This window comes from Chrysochloris asiatica, unplaced genomic scaffold (assembly GCF_000296735.1).
Source record: "Chrysochloris asiatica unplaced genomic scaffold, ChrAsi1.0 scaffold00013, whole genome shotgun sequence".
Classification (NCBI taxonomy): domain Eukaryota; kingdom Metazoa; phylum Chordata; class Mammalia; order Afrosoricida; family Chrysochloridae; genus Chrysochloris; species Chrysochloris asiatica.
The window spans coordinates 10,119,251-10,136,070 of NW_006408531.1; positions in this window are offsets into that span (position 1 = coordinate 10,119,251).

The following is a 16,820-nucleotide window of genomic DNA, read 5'->3' on the forward strand; positions in this document are numbered from 1 at the left end:
TAAATTCACAAAAAAAAAAAAAAGGAGAGAAAAAGGGACTTAAAAATAAATACATACATTAATCAGTCTAGAAACAAGAATAAAACATAGGTGTCTATCACTATGACCTGGTCTTAGAAAAACCTTCTAATTATGACCTAAAATTCTGACAAAATAAAACAGATTGACAAGTCTAAAACATTACAAACAATTTGGCATAACAGAGTCTTAGGTAAAACAAAAAAATAAATGAAAATTGAGAGTAAATATATGTAACATATATCATAGATAAAAGTTTAATCTACCTAATACATTAATATATTTTTTAAAGTCAGAAAGAAATGACTAAAAAGCTAGTGGGGAAAATAAGTGAAGAAGCAAAGAGTTAAAACAAAGAGAGAGATATAGAAAGATACCTAAACATGTATAAAGGTGTTCATCTTTATTTATAATCAAAGAAATGTAAATTAAAACTTACACTAACTCTACATTGAGATACGTTCTCACCTACCAGATTGGCACAAATTTAAAAGCTTGCCTATGCCTTCTCCCATATCTTACTAGTGTGGATATAACATGATCCCTAAAACAAATAATTATCTGGTCCAAAATGTCAATAATGCCAGGTTCAAAAACCTTTTTTAATGGACTATATAGTTTAAGGACCAGAAACCATAAAATTATGAAAAAATTTCTGAACTTTACTATAGGTGGGTTGTTCTGAAAGTTATTGACAATAATAATTCTGAAAAAAAATTTCATGTATATAGAATGGGCAAAACTGTTAATATTGTTGTGAACTAAGGTTCTCACTGTGGGAAAAGGAAGATACAAATATGGAATGAAGGAAGACAAGAACCCCAGGATTGCTGAATGTGAGCCCATGATTGAACAGAATGAGAGGAATTTTTCCTAGCTTTTTTTACTGAAAAAGACACCTCAGTGTTTGCTTACTTAACATTTGTATCACAATATTATTACATGGTGGTTGGTGGTTGTGTGCCATTGAGTCAGTTCAATTCCGACTCATAATGACCCCACATAGGGTTTCCAAGGCTATAAACCTTTACAGAAGTAGAAAGCCTCATCTTTACCCCACAAAGAGACTGGTGGACACAGACTGCTGACCTTGCAGTTAGCAGTGCAACACATAAACCACTACACCACTTGGGCTCCTAAATACGCAATAAAGAAAAACACGTGACAATATCACATATTACAAATGCAATAAACACATATAACATTATAACTGAAACTGAATTATATTATAGTTTCAAAATGCCATGATTTACAGAAAAGTACCATCTTGGAGAAGATGCTGGCTCAAAGACTGAGAGACAAATTGAACCAAAATATATAGCTGTGCCAGAAAGCAAGAAAGTGCTCAAAGATCAATGGGAATGTGGTAAAGAAATAGGAACCATCTTGAAGGAGCTCAAATTGGCCAAATTTGGAGAATTAGAACATAAAAAAACAAATAAATAACAGTAATAATGAATTAAAATACATTGCATTGAAAAGAACCCAATTCCAGAGGACTTAACTGTACTCATGAGAAACCTGTATGTAAACCAAGAGGTAGTTATTTGAACAAGACACTAAATGGCTTAAAATCATGAAAGGTATGCCCTAGGCTTGCAGTTTGTTGTGGGGGTTTTTTCACCATAATTATTCAATCTGTATGCTGAACAAATAATTCAAGAAACTGGATTATATGAAGAATGTGGCATCAGGACTGGAGGAAGACTAACAACCTGTGTCATGCAGATGATGTGGTCTTGCTTTCTGAAAGCAAAGAAGTCTCAAAATACTTACTGATGAAAATCAAAGACAACAGTCATCAGTATGGGTTACACTTTAATGTAAAAAAAACAAAAATCCTCACCACAGGACCAATAGATAACATGATAAATGGAGAAAAGATTAAAGTTGTCAAGGACTTCATTTTGCTTCAATCCATTATCAACACCCTTGGAAGCCGAAGTTAAGGAATCAAAGGATGTACTGCCAATTTGGATGCCATTAATTTCCCTTTCTTGCCATATAGTTAGTTCTGGCTAAGACTTCCAGCACAATATTGAATAGGAGTGGTTCTTGTTAACAAGGGGAATGGCTTCAGCTTCTCACCATTGAGAGTGATGTTGACTTGTTCATTTTGTATATATGTCCTTAACTATATTGAGGATTTTTTCCTTCTATTCCTATTTTGTTGTGTGTTTTTAGCATGAATGAGTGTTGGATTTTGTCAATTGCCTTTTCTGCATGGATTGGTAAGGTCATGTGGTGTGTTTTTTAAATTCCTTTGTTTTATCTGTATGGTGAATTATGTTGATTATTTTTCTAATAGTCTAGTACTTCTAATAGTCTATTGTTTCTAATATTGAACTATATAATATTGTTTTTTCTAATATTCCTGCACTTGGGCAGGATGTATTTTATACATACATACACACAAATATACGCATAGTTGGATTCTATTGGCTAGGATTTTGTTGATAATTTTTGCATCTATGTTCATGAGGGGCATTGGTCTAAAATTTTCTTTTTTATTGATTATCTTTGCATTGTTTTGGTGTCAGAGTTAAGCTTGCTTCCTAAAGTGAATTTGGAATTTTCCATCCTTTTCTATATTCTGAAATAATTTGAGTAAAATTCATGACAGCCCTCTCTGAATCTTTGATAGAAATAATCAGTGAAGCCATGGACTTTTTCGTTGGAAATTTTTTCATTGGGAATTTTTTTAATGACTTGATGAATTTCTTCTCATGTTATAGGCTTGTTCAAGTTTTGTACTTTACTCTGTGTTAGTTTTGGTAGATCATGTGTTTCTAAAAATTTGTCCGTCTTTATTAGATATTCAAATTTGTTGTAGTTTCTCATAATATTCTGTCACTATATTTTTGTTGCCATTGATTCTGCTATTCATGTTATTTGTATCTTTTCTTTTGTTAGATTTGCCAGTGGTTTGTCAATTTTATTAATTCTTCCAAAGAACCAACTTCTTATTGATTCTTTCTATTCTTTTTCTATTTGCTATTTCATTTGTTTCAGCTTTGTTGTTGTTAAGTGTCGTCAAGTCAGTTCTGACTCTTATTTTGGCGCTTTCTGTATCATTCAATATTTTGCCCCTGGACTCCTTCAATATTGCAAGTCAAGGCTTGAATTTTTTCTTCAGTTATTTTAGCTTGAGAAATGCTGAGCATTTTCTTCCCTTTTGGTCGTCTAACTCCAAATCTTTGCACATTTCATTATAATACTTTACTTTGTCTTCTCATATTATCCTTTGAAATTTTCTCTTCAGCACATTTACTGTCTTATTTCTTGCATTCACTTTAGCTTCTCTATACTGGAGGCCAAGTTTCAGTCTCTTCTGACATCCATTTTGGTCTTTCTGTTTTTCCTGTCTTTTTAATAATCTTTTGCTTTCTTCTTACACGATGTCATTGATATCATCCCACAGCTCTTCTGGTCTTCACTCATTAGTATCTAAGGTTCACATCTGTTCTTGAGATGGTCTTCAATTTTAGGTCAGATATGTTCTAAGTCACATTTTGGGTTTAGTAGATTTGTTTTCATTTTCTGCAGCTTCAACCTGAATTTGCATATGAGCAACTGAGGTCTGTTCCACAGTTGGCCCTTGGCCTCAATCACCAAGGGCATTTTTTCTAAGTAGGAATCCTTCCTCTTTGTTTCCAAACTTGCATTACAATCTCCAGTAACAATCATTGCATCTTGATTGAATTTTTTATTAATTTTTGACTGAAGAAATGGTACACTTCTTCATCAGCACTGACTTTAGTGTTCTGTACATAAATTTGAATACTGATGGTATTAAGTGGTCTTTCTTGTTATTGTTATCATAGTTGTTAAGTGACATCAAGTCGATCCCAACTCATAGCAACCCTATGAGTATAGGATTTCCAAGGAGGTTTGAACCGTCAACCTTTTGGTCAGCAGTCTAGTGCTTATCCCATAGCACCAAAGTAGGACTCTGGTCATCCTTGTAGGTATATGGCTATTATCCAATCACAGACAGTATTTTACTTCAAGACAGGTCCTGAAATGCTCTCTTTGATGATGAATGCAATGTCATTCCTCTTCAATTTTCCTTTGCCAGCATAGTAAACACAGGATTTTCAGATTTAAAATGGTCAATTATCCATTTAAATTCATTAGTACCTAGGATATCGATCTTCATATATTTCATTTCATTTTTGGTAACTTTCAATTTTCCTAGGTTCATACTTTGCACATTCCGTGTTCTGATTATTAATGGATGTTTGTAAGCTGTTTTTCTTCATTTTAAGTTGTGCCCCATAAGCAAATGAAGGTCCATTCTTGTCACCGTAATAAACTCTACATTGAGAAATCAGTTATTTCCCTGTCATATTTTGAGGGTCTTCCAACCTGAAGGGCTCGCCTTCTGGAACTATATCTGAAAATATTCTGGTACTACTTACTATGTTTTCCTCTTCTGGTATTATACTTGACAATGTTCTGCTGCTAGCCATGAGATTTTCAGAGGCTAAACATTCAGAAGTAATCCTTACTCCTAGTCTGTTTTAGTCTGCAAGTTCTGCTATTACCTGTCCATCATGGGTGACCCTGCTGGTAATTAAAATGCAATTCATAGTTTTCAGCATTACAGCAATATGCAAGTCACGATAGTATGGCAAACTGATAGACAAGTTAATATTAGTGACTATGATTAATAAGTGATAGAGCTAGAATAGGAACCAAAGTATGCCTGACTCAGAGTCTATTAGCCTGCTTTGTGTTGTGTTGTCTTGGGGATAGTACAAATGTATATAGATGTGCATCAGATACTTAATGGTCCCTGGTAAAGGCACTTCATCTGCACTGTTGGGTACATACTTAAATTTTTTAAGTATAAACAGCAGATTTTAGGACATGCCATGAAAAAAGTGGTGTTAATAGAATCATATACAATAAGTAATATGATCTTCATTAATTTATCCATTCAATAAACATTTATCCAGCTTGTCTCCACAACAGATATTGGAGATTTAAAAGTTAGCAAAGCAGATAAAGTTCTCACCTTCACAAGTTCACATGCTTTGAGTTCCACCACACAGCTGGCTGGGTGGCAGAGGACACCATGTAGATTAGTACTGGGATTTAATGGAAAGCTATGTCCTCTGAAGCCAGTCTAGCTGTGGTTACCATGCAGTATGGCCAAGGCATAACAAATGCAACAGAATTCTGGAAATCACCAGCACTAGAAGATCCAAACCAAGATACAAGTCCAGACAGTGAACAAATGTGTAGGAATCTGTAAGGGAACAGGAGTGTTTCCTGGAATTCTATCCACATAAGGCAGAAGGATCCTAAGAAGTAGAGAGATGGATGGGGGAAATTCCAATTGTAGCAAAAATAAGAAAGGATATTTGAACTCAGGCATACCAGCAGGATCCTAGTCCTGAGGAAACTATGGTCTGATCCTAAAAAAGTGAAGAGATTAGTATTACCAATGTGAATTCAGAGGTCTAAGTCATAAAACAGGGGACATGGAATCATGATTGAGTATCCAGGTGGCCCCTTGTCTTGCACCCCAGAACCAGATACTGAGACAAGAATTCATGTGCAGGTGTTCTCTCAAGAGAAAATGGTAAAGGAATGGAAAAAAAAAAAAAAAAAAAAAACAGGAACAGGGCAGAGAAAGTAGCTACTACACAAAGGTGCAATTTCGGGTAAATCCCAGAAGGTATCAGAAGCCTGATCCTGCAGGAAAACTCCTGGAATATAAAATAAAATATAAGTTGAGTTTGTTCCAACTATAGACAAGAAAGCTGGGTGTTTTTTGTTGTTGTTGTTGTTGTTGTTGTTGTTTTGTTCAGCGATATTATTGTTGTTAGGTGCCATCAAGCTAATTCTGACTCATAGTGACCCTGTGTCCAACAGAATGAGATATTGCCCAGTTCTGCATCATCATCACAGTTGCTGTTATATATGAGTCCATTGTAGCTGCCATTGTGTCCATCCATCTTGCTGGGGTACTTCTTCGTTTTTGTTGATGTTTCATTTTCCCAAGCATGCTGTCCTTCTGCAGGGACTGATTCCTCCTGGCTACCTATCAAAAGAATGAGAGACAAAGACCCACCATCTGAGCTTCTAAGGAACATTCTGGTTAAACTACTTTCAGTACAGATGTGTTTGTTCATCTAGCAGTCCATGGTACTTTCAATATTTTTCATCATCAACATAATTCAAATGCATTAATGCTTCTTGTGTCAGGTGCACCTTAGTCCTCAAACTTACATCTTTTCTCTTGAACACTTTCAGGAGGTCTTTTGCAGCATATTTGCCTGATGCAATGTCATTTGACTGCTGCTTTCATGAACATTGATTGTGGATCCAAGCAAATTGAAGACTTGGACAACTTTGATCTTTTCTCCATTTATCGTGATACTGCTTATTGGTCCAGTGATGAGGATTTTCATTTTCTTTACATTGAAGTGTAATCCATACTGAAGGCTGTAGTCTTTGTTCCATAAGTATTTCAAATCCTCTTCACTTTCAGCAAGCAAGATTGTGTCACTTACATATTGCAGGTGGTTAATGACTCTTCCTCAAATCCTGATGTCACGTTCTTAATGTTATCCAGCTTCTCAGATTATTGTTTAACATAATCAGAGTCAACAGGTGCATAGGGCAAGAATTACCCACCATGCTTGCTGCTCAGTTTAGGGTGAATGGTGAAAGGATGCAACACTGACACACACCTTTCCTTTTTTTAATCATTCAGTGTCCCTTTGCCCTCTTTGAAAGATTGGTTTTTGTTCTATGTACAGGTTCCTCAGAAGCATAATTAAGTGTTCTGGAATACTCACTTTTTGCAATGTTATCCACAGTTTTTTTTTTATACCAGAGTATCCCTAAATAAAGGCTGCTCTTAAGAGATGTAAGTTACCTGGCACTTGTAGCTCTTTACAGTTATAGCCACACAGGTCAGGTATTCCCAGGACTGTCCTGTGAAGAAAGTCTTAGATGCAGGCTATTGTTGCTAAGTGTTATCAAGTCAGTTCCAACCCGCAGCAACCCTGAATAGGGTTTCCAATGAGCAGCAGGTGAGCTTGAACCACCGACCTTGAGGTTCAAACCAACTTTGCATTCCAGCTCATTAACCACAGCACCACACCAGGACTCCATGATGCTATGAGTATAACACGTAGATTTGTAAAAAGAATCCAAAGAGATCTAGGCAGAATACAAGGATGTCCATGTCACATCTAAACTCGTGATTCTGTGTTTAATTGTCACTAAATCATCTGAAAATATCTTTGATGTCCCATGTGAGTAAAGTTTTACTAAAGGTAATACAGGAATGGCTGCAACAATACATTGACAGAGAACTTCCAAAGGTTCAAGCTGGATTTAGGAGAGGACATGGAATGAGGAATATCATTGCTGATGTCTGATGGATCTTGTCTGAAAGCAGAGAATATCAGAAAGATGTGCACCTGCGCTTTATTGATGACACAAAGGCCTTCAATTGTGTGCATCATGAAAACCAATGGACAACATTGCAAAGTATGAGTATACCGGAACTCTTAATTGTGCTCATGAGGAACCTATGCATAGACCAAGAGACAGTCATTTGAACAGAACATGAGAAAACTGAATGGTTTAAAATTAGGAAAGGTGTGCGACAGGGTTGTATTCTTTCACCAGACAACCTGTATGCTGAGCAAATAATCTGAGAAGCTGGGTTCTATGAAGAAAAACATGGCATCAGGATTGGAGGAAGACTCATTAACAACCTGTGATATGCAGATGATACAATCTTGTTTGCTGAAAGTGAAAAGGACTTAAAATACATACTGATGGAGATCAAAGAGCACAGCCTTCAGTATGGATTGCATCTCAATGTAAAGAAAACAAAAATCTTCACAACTGTACCAATAAACAACATTCTTATCAATGGAGAAAAAATTGAAGTTGTCAAGGACTTCATTTTTCTTGGATCAACCATCAACACTCATGAAAACAGCAGCCAAGAAATCAAACAATGTACTGCTTTAGGCAAATCTGCTAGACAAGATCTTTTTAAAGTATTGAAGACCAAAGATGTGAGCTTGAGGACTACGGTACACCTGACCCAAGCCATGGTATTTTCAATAACTTCATATGTATGCAAAAGTTGGGCAATGAATAAGGAAGATCATAGAAGAATTGATACATTTGAGATTTGGTGTTGGAGGAGAATATTGAACGTACCATGGGCTGCGAAAAGAACCAACAGATCTGTGTTGAAAGAAGTGCAGCCAGAGTGCTCCTCGGAGGCCAAGATGGCCAAACTTCGTTTCTCATACTTCAGACATATTGTCAGGAGGGACCAGTCACTGGAGAAGGATATTGTGTTTGGTAAGGTGGAGGGTCAGAGAAAAAGAGGAAGACCCCCAGCGAGATGGATTGGCATAGTGACAGCATCGATAAGCTTAAGCATGGCAAAAATTGTGAGGTTGGCCCAGGACTGGGCAGTATTTCATTCTGTTGTGCATAGGATTGCTATGAATTGGTACCAAGTCAATGGCACCTAACAACAACAACAACAACAATAGAATAATTTGGGAATACCTATGGGCCTAATCATTATGAATATGCATATTGCATCATTAGTGTGCATAGTGTGAAAATTACTTTCAGCATCAAAGTCTAGTAGAGGTAAGCTACTGGTGGACATAGGTCCCTGAGCATTGACTCAGAAACAGTTAATACTGACACAGAGGGCAAGATTTACCCAGCATACCTGCTGCCAATAGTGATCATTCCAGATGCTACAATCTCAGAGCCAATGGGTCTCCAAATTGATAAATTTTCAATCCCTGCTCTCTTTTCTCTCCCAGTATCCCTCAATTAGCAAGTGAGATTTAGAAACATATCCTTTGGGTGAAATGTCAAGAAGTTTAAAGAAACTTCTTAGAGTTGGCATAAAGTCTTCCTAAACAAGACCCCAGAGTCCTGATGTGGTGCTGTGGGTTAATATGCCAGACGGCAAAGCCACTTGAACTGTAAGGTTGGTGGTTCAAGTTCATTGGCTGCTCCTTGGAAACTCTATACAAGGTCACTATGGGTCAGAATCAACTCGACAGCACTTAATAACAACAAAACATGACCCCACAGTCTATTAGAAAAAAGACATCCAATCTAATCATTCTTCCTGTGTCTACTAGATGTACCCATTCGTTTGGGTTCAGCTGTGGGTTCTTAAGAATCCCACTCTCGTTACCCAGACTCTCAGATTTCTTCATATTTCTTCTAGTTCTGCCCTCTGAAACTGGAGACTGTTCCCAAGCTTCATTTCCTCATGTTATATCATAGATCCCTAATTAGACCCCAGAACTCTTATATCAGAAGCTAGGGTAATTTGTAGCAGAGAAAGAATGGGTATGCACTGTTTGTGTGTATTTCTTGGGGTGGAGTGGGGAAGGGCATGGTAATGCTAATTCTGGAAGGCAGAGAACAAAGCATGGTCTAATTTAAGAGTTATCAACCTGAGCCATAGAGAGATTAGGCAATAATACCTCTGGAGTATACACGCTGAAAAGAAGATGGAGATGTTCTGGAATAGAAATGGCTAGAGCCAAATCTATATTCCAAGGACAAAACAGAACACATCTCAGGGACATTCAAAACGGTGAAAACACTTGTCAAAAAGCAGTTCTTATAGCTTTCTTAGTCTTTCTTGGTATATAGCATTAAGGAAATACAGTGTTATTTCTTTTATCTTCAAAAGGGAGACAGTTAAAATTAATTCAACACCTTAACCTCAACACTGAACAATACAAAAGACTCTAAACTGTTATACTGCAACCACAATCCACCAATAACAACCAAAAAAAATGACATCATCTCATCAAATCTACCAAGATTTCAACATCAGAATTACTGTGGTCAGTAATGTGAATTCTTAAGAAGATTATGGTTATACTATAAAAGTGCTTTTCAAAGCCCCTCACTACAAATGCAAATTAAGTTAACTTTTTTATACATTGCTTCTTGCAGAAGGATTTCCATAAGCCATTTAGAGCTGTCCTTTTATTTCAGTCTGGTGTGGTACTGTGGGCTAATGCGTCAGACTGCAAAGTCATTTGAACTGCAAGGTCGGTGGTTCAAACTCACCAGCTGCTCCCTGGACACCCTATGCAGGGTTCCTATGGGTCGGAATTGACTTGACGGCAGTTAACAACAACAACAGTGAATTATTTAAGGCAAGACATTATGGATCTCCTGATGGGGTGTGCAATACCACCTATGAAAGAGTCTAGACAGAAGAAAAAATACATCAAACGTTAATCTGACTGAGCATGAAAATTAAACTGCCAATTTATAGAAAAGATTCAAAGGAACATGTTACTTACGTTCTTGACGTTATTTACATCTATTATATCTATAAGGAACCCTGGTGGTGCAGTGATTGAGTGCTTGTCTACGAATTTAAAGGTCAAGGTTTAAACACACCAGCTGCGCTGCAGGAGAAAGATACATCAGTCTGCTTCCACAAAGATGTGTTGTTGTTGTTAAGTGCCATCAAGCCGGTGTCAGCTCATAGCAACCCTGAACAGAGTTTCCAAGAAGCAGCTGGTGGGTTTGAACTCCCGACCTTGTGGTCCACAATCAAGTACTGATTCTGTACCCACACCAGGAGTCCTCCATAGAGGTTTACAGCCTTGGAAATCCTATGGGACAATTCTACTCTGTCCAATAGTGACACGGTAGGGTTCCTATAAGTTGGAATCTACTAGAAAGCAGTGGCTTCCATTTTGGTATTGTACCTGTGGGGTAGAAATGCTACATACCGATTTGTTACTGCACATCTCTTCAATGCCAGGTCCTGTGAGGGTTGATAGCTTGAGATTGGTCATGGTAGGAATACCTACAACAGAGGTAATAGTGAGTGAGGCAAACCAGGACTTTCATTTCCTAATGGTGGCTGTGTGCCATGGAGTCGGTTCCGACTCATAGTGACCCTGTACAGGGTTTCCGAGGCTATAAATCTTTACGGGAGCAGAACACTTCATCTTTCTCCCGCGGAACAGCTGGTAGTTTCGAACTGCTGACCTTGCGGTTCGCAGTCCGATATATAACCACTACGCTACCAGAGCTCCTTTCATTTCCTAATAGTTGGCTGTTAAAATTTTACTAGCATATTACCACCTTAACCAATTCCCCAGAACACCCATGGCCCAACCACTCAGTACAAGGTAAAGTGTGACAGGGGGGAAGTTGGAGAGGAAAGCATCAACACACTTAACTCTTCACTAATTTTACAAAAACATACAATTGTTTTTCCAGAATCACTCTTAGTATCATAGGATCAGAGTGAGGGAACCTGAAACAGAAATCTTCATTAGATTTCTGGCTTACTCTTCCAGATAATCCAGCTCCCGTCAAATGTCAACTCAGCCGAAAAACAGTCCTAATCACCCCAACTAATCACACTCTTTGCCACTCTCTACCCCAATACAGGAGTCCTGTGGTGGTACTGTAGGATAAGCACTGAACTGCTGGTCACAAGGTTGGTGGTTCAAACCTACCAGCTGCTCCTCAGAAACCCTGTACAGGGTCACAATGAGTCAGAACTGACTCAACAGCAATTAATAACAACAAACTACAATATTGTTTTATTTTTCTTCAAAGAATTTACTACTGCTTAAGGTCATACAAGGATCTTAGTGTGGTACTGTAAAGTAAGCACTGGATTACTACTAACCTAAACAATGGCAGTTCAAACCCACCAGCCACTCCTAAGAAACCTACACAGAATCACTGTGAATTGGAACTCATAGCACTTACCAACAACAGCAAGATAATATTATAATAAATTATACTAAATAATCAGTTTAAGCTCTGCGAGGATAGGTTCTGTTCTGTTTTGTTTTGTTGGCTCCAGTTTTCTATTACCAATCACAATAACTAGAATCTGTTGAACACATATGAGGTAAATGAATGAAAAAGCATATACAATGACAAGAAAGAATGTCCACAGTCAATATTAAATGGGGAAAAAATTTATAGAAATATGCTGTTATTGTTGCTAAATGTTGTTGAGTCATTTCTGATTCAGCAACCCTGTATAGCATTTCTGTGGATCAGCTGGTGAGTTTGAACTGCCAACCTTGCAGTTCCAGCAGACCTTGAGGTCCAGTGCTTATCCTACAGCACCATACCAGGACTTCTATATATATGGTGTTGTTGTTAAGTGTTGTCAAGTCGGTTCCAACTCACAGCAACCCTGTAAAGGGTTTCTAAGGAGTGCTTGTTGAGTTTGACGGGCTGACCTTGTGCTTCAAAGCAACCTTGAGGTCCAGTACTTACTCTACAGTGCCACAACAGGACTCCTTATATTTATATATGTTGTTGTTGTCATTGTTAAGTACCATCGAGTTGATTCCAACTCACAGCAACCCTATACAGAGTTTCCAAAGAGCACCTGGTGAGTTTGAACTGCCGACCTTGTAGTTCAAACCAACCTTGCAGTCCAGTGCTTTATCCCACAGCACCACACTAGAATTCCTCTCTCTATATATATATATGTACATATGTATAGTAAGGAGTCTTTGTGTGGTGCTATAGGATAAGCACTTGACCATAAAGTTGGTTTGAGTTACAAAGTCGGCAGTTCAAACTCACCAACCACTCCTCAGAAATCCTATACAGGGTTTGAGTATGAGTCAGTTTGACTCAACAGCACTTGATAACAATAGCAACAAATATCTTTCTATATGACTCCATGGTACGTAACAACAACAACAAGCTATCTATCTATATGATGATAGATAAATACATAGAAGGAAAATAAAAGAGAAGAAAAATGAGAGAAAGGAAGAGAGGGAGGGAGGGAGAGTGGAAGGAAGAAAGAAAAGAAATTCAAAACAAACAAGAGCAAAAACAACTTTGCATAGACATGGAAAAATATTTGTATTATATAACAAATCATTAACAGTGACTAACACTGGGGAGTAGGAATAAATGAATACAAGAAGAACTTAAAATTGTATCCTTGTATACACTTCTGTATTTTTACAACTTTTTTCCAAGTAATTATTATTTTGTAACTTTCAAAACAGTATTTTTTTAACAAATTAAAACAATAAATTTCTCTTTGAAAAAATAGAAACACTCATAAACTTAAGTAAGGTCTAGAAAAAGCCTCATGTAATCTTTCCACATTTTCATTTTTAAAGAAACATCAACAAAAAATTGTAGGCCTATAAAGAAATAAAACTAAAATAGGCTGAATGAATGATTGAAGATGCCAAATAGCATATGAAAATATCAACATTTCAACTGCTTTAAAAAAAAAAAAAAAAAGTAGTTGTGAAAATGAGTTTTCTTACTTTCCAGCAAGAACAATGTAAATGTAAGACAGCATGTAAGGAAAGAGAAGAGTCTTTGGGTTTGGCATGACTACTGCATCATAGAACCAAGGCAGCACCCTATATGTCCATCATCCTACATTTAAGATTACAGATTTTTTTAAATCAGTATCATATTCAGACTTCCTATAAGACAGTAGTCTAGGGAGATGTACTATACAGATCTTCTACAACAAAGATATTAGATATAAAATACAACAGACACAGATGAAAATTCTGACAACCTGGGTTTCAGAAGAAAGTTTAGAGAGATGGATGGAGTGCTTTCTGGGAGGAGAGATCAAGCAGAGATGGAAAGAGAGGGCGACTGACTGGTGAATGGATAGGCAGACATGGCTCCACCATCTTGTGAGCAGCTTTGGCAGCAGAGGGAGGTCTGGTAGAGCAGATTTGCTTGGGCAAAGAAAGGGCACAATTTCTTCTTTTTCCACACAGTCCCCTGGTGACCAGAAGTGTGGCCAGGTCTCACCCTCACTCACCCAAGCTTGGACCATGCTTCCCAGGACTTATTGAGCCACAGGATTGGCAGTCATGCCAGTGTGAGGAGAGGGCTGGCTGAACCACATTGGTGCTTAGATTAAGGTGGACTCAGCTCCAGACCTACAAAACCCACAGAGCCACCAGACCAGCACTTAACCCGTCATACTGTCCTTGGCTTCCCTGTGGTCCAAACAAATATTGAAACCAGCTCCATCAAGGGCTCCGATGAACTACTCCCATATTGAGTGCCCTGAGTATAGATAACACCACCGCCAATGGAACTATGGCCAGGAACTCTGAGGTTACATCCCTTTCACAACCACCTCGTGAACTCCTTGAATTGCAGAAGCCCACCAGAGATTACTCCTCTTTGTGTCTAACAGCTGCATTGTTTGTTTTTACAAATACAACTACCCCACAATGTCCTCAAAACAACATACAATTTTACCTCACATGAAGAAGCAAGATAGAATGGTTCAAGCAAATGACCAAGATGCAGAGCCGAGCCAGAAGGTATTTCTGAAGAAGAAAAAGTCATGGAACTAACTGAAAAAGAATTCCAAAAAATGATAATTAGGTAATTTCAAAGCATAAATTAAAAAATAGAAGGCAGGGAGAACACAATAAAAACTAGAAGAATTCAGGAAAACACTATAAGAACAAACACAAAAGAAATGCAAATTTTGAAAGAGTACAAAACCTGCAATTAGAAATCCATAATATTAAAACTAAAACCTCAGACCATGAAGAGAGTGAGTAGCTGAAGTAGAAAGAGAAAGGCTAAGGGCTGGCAGCCAAGAGGCAGGCTTGCAGAATGTGCCCTTTGGTTGTTTAAATGATTATATATTTGTGAGTGTTTTATATATTTATAATATGTTTACATTCCTGATGTATACACATCCCAACAAACAAACAAACAAACAAAAAACAGAGGGAATAGAAGCAAATACTGTTGAACTATGATACATGGAGGAGATTGTAATCATTGCAATGAAAAAATGAGTGTAAAACCGATGTTAACCTATGTAACCTATCACTCAATTCACAATAAAAATTTAAAAAGAAAAATACTAAGACCTCAGAAATGGACAATACATTGGGCAAAGGAATAGATACAAAGCAATTGAAACCTTAATTAGTGAGTTTGAATGTAACTCTCTTAATATTAGTATGCTAGAAAAACAATCAGAAAAAAAGTATTAAAAAATCTGAAGAAAGCCCAAGAGTTATGTGGGACACCATGAAGAAGAACACTTTACAGGTTATTAGAATTCCAGAACAGGAAGAGACAAACACAGGGAAAATAGTTGAAGAGTTGTTGGAAGAAAGCATCTACATATCATCTGGAAATATAAGAAGATAAGCATACAAGAAGCTGAACAAACCCCAAGTGGGATAGACACCAAAGAAAATAACCACTACTTATCATAATCAAACTTTCCAAAATCAAAGACAAGGAAAGAATCCTGAAAGCAGCTCAGGGGGAAAAAAAAAGTTACCTACAAAGAGGAACCAATGAGACTAAACTCTGATTTCTTACCGAAAGTCAGGCAGGCAAGAAGGCAATGGATGACACACAAAACTCTGAAACAAAAAAATCGCCAACCAAGGATCACATATCCAGCAAGCTGTCCCTCAAATATAACAGTGAAATTGTGACACATTCTGATAAACAGAAATTAAAGGAATTTGTGATAACCAGATCAACTTTACAAAAAATGCTAAAGGGTGTTCTCTGGACAGAGAACTAACAATAGCAGACAACCTGAGATTATGATACATAACAACAACAGCTAGAAATCAATCCAGATACAGAAGTAGTTAAAGTAAAATAAACTTACAAGACTGAAAATGGGGAATCAAAGTTATCAATTTATAATGAGGGAATAGTGTAGATACAGAACTTCCAAATGTCAAGGAATTCCAGTAGATTTCAATATAAAACAGGCTGTCTTAAGCAGGGAAAATTAATAAATTACAGGATTACCTCAAAGAAAAAACAATACATGTGCCTATCAAAACAAAAAGGAAAATCAGAAAGATTTAGAAAACATTAGTATGAAAGAAATGAAAATAAAAAGAGAACCCACAAACAAAATGAACTCAGCATAGAAAATTATGTAGAACAAAGAATCCAGCAGCACCACAAAAGAAAAGAAAAATGACAACAATCAACTCATACCTATTGATAATTACACTGAATGCAAATGAATTCAGTATACCAATTAGGAGACATGAAGAACAAAATGTATAAGGAAACAGGACCCTTCAATATGTTGTCTACAAGAAACATGAAAAAGATGGAGACCGTTTAATTGCTCATCAACAGAAGAATGGTTAAACAAACTTTGGTACATATTCACAATGGAATACCACAAAATGTTGAAGAAGAAGAATGAACCTACGAAATACTTCACAACATGGTTGAACCTGGAAGACATTATGCTGAGTGAAATTAGTCAGTCACAAAAGGACAAACATATGAGACCAATGTTGTAAATCAGTCAGGATACTCTTTGTCTCTCGTACTTCAGACATACTATCAGGAGAGACCAGTTCTTGATGAAGGATATCATGCTTGGTACAGTGCAGTGTCAGAGAAAAAGAGGAAGACTACCAACGAGATGGACTGGTACAGTGGCAGCAGAAATGGATTGAAAAGTAGAGATTGTGAGGTTGGCACAGGACCAGGCAGTGTTTCATTCTGTTGTGCATAGGTTGCTATGAATCAGTGACCAATTGATGGCACCTAACAACAATTGATGGTACCTGGAGTTAGAAAACCAAAAGGGAAGAACATAGTTAGTATTTCTCAAGCTGGGGGAACTGAAGAAAAAATTCAAGCCTCGACTTTCGCTATTAAAAGATTCACTGGGCAAATTATTGAATGATGCAGAATGCATCAAGAAAAGATGGAAGGAATACACAGAGTCATTGTACCAAAAGGAAATGGTTAATGTT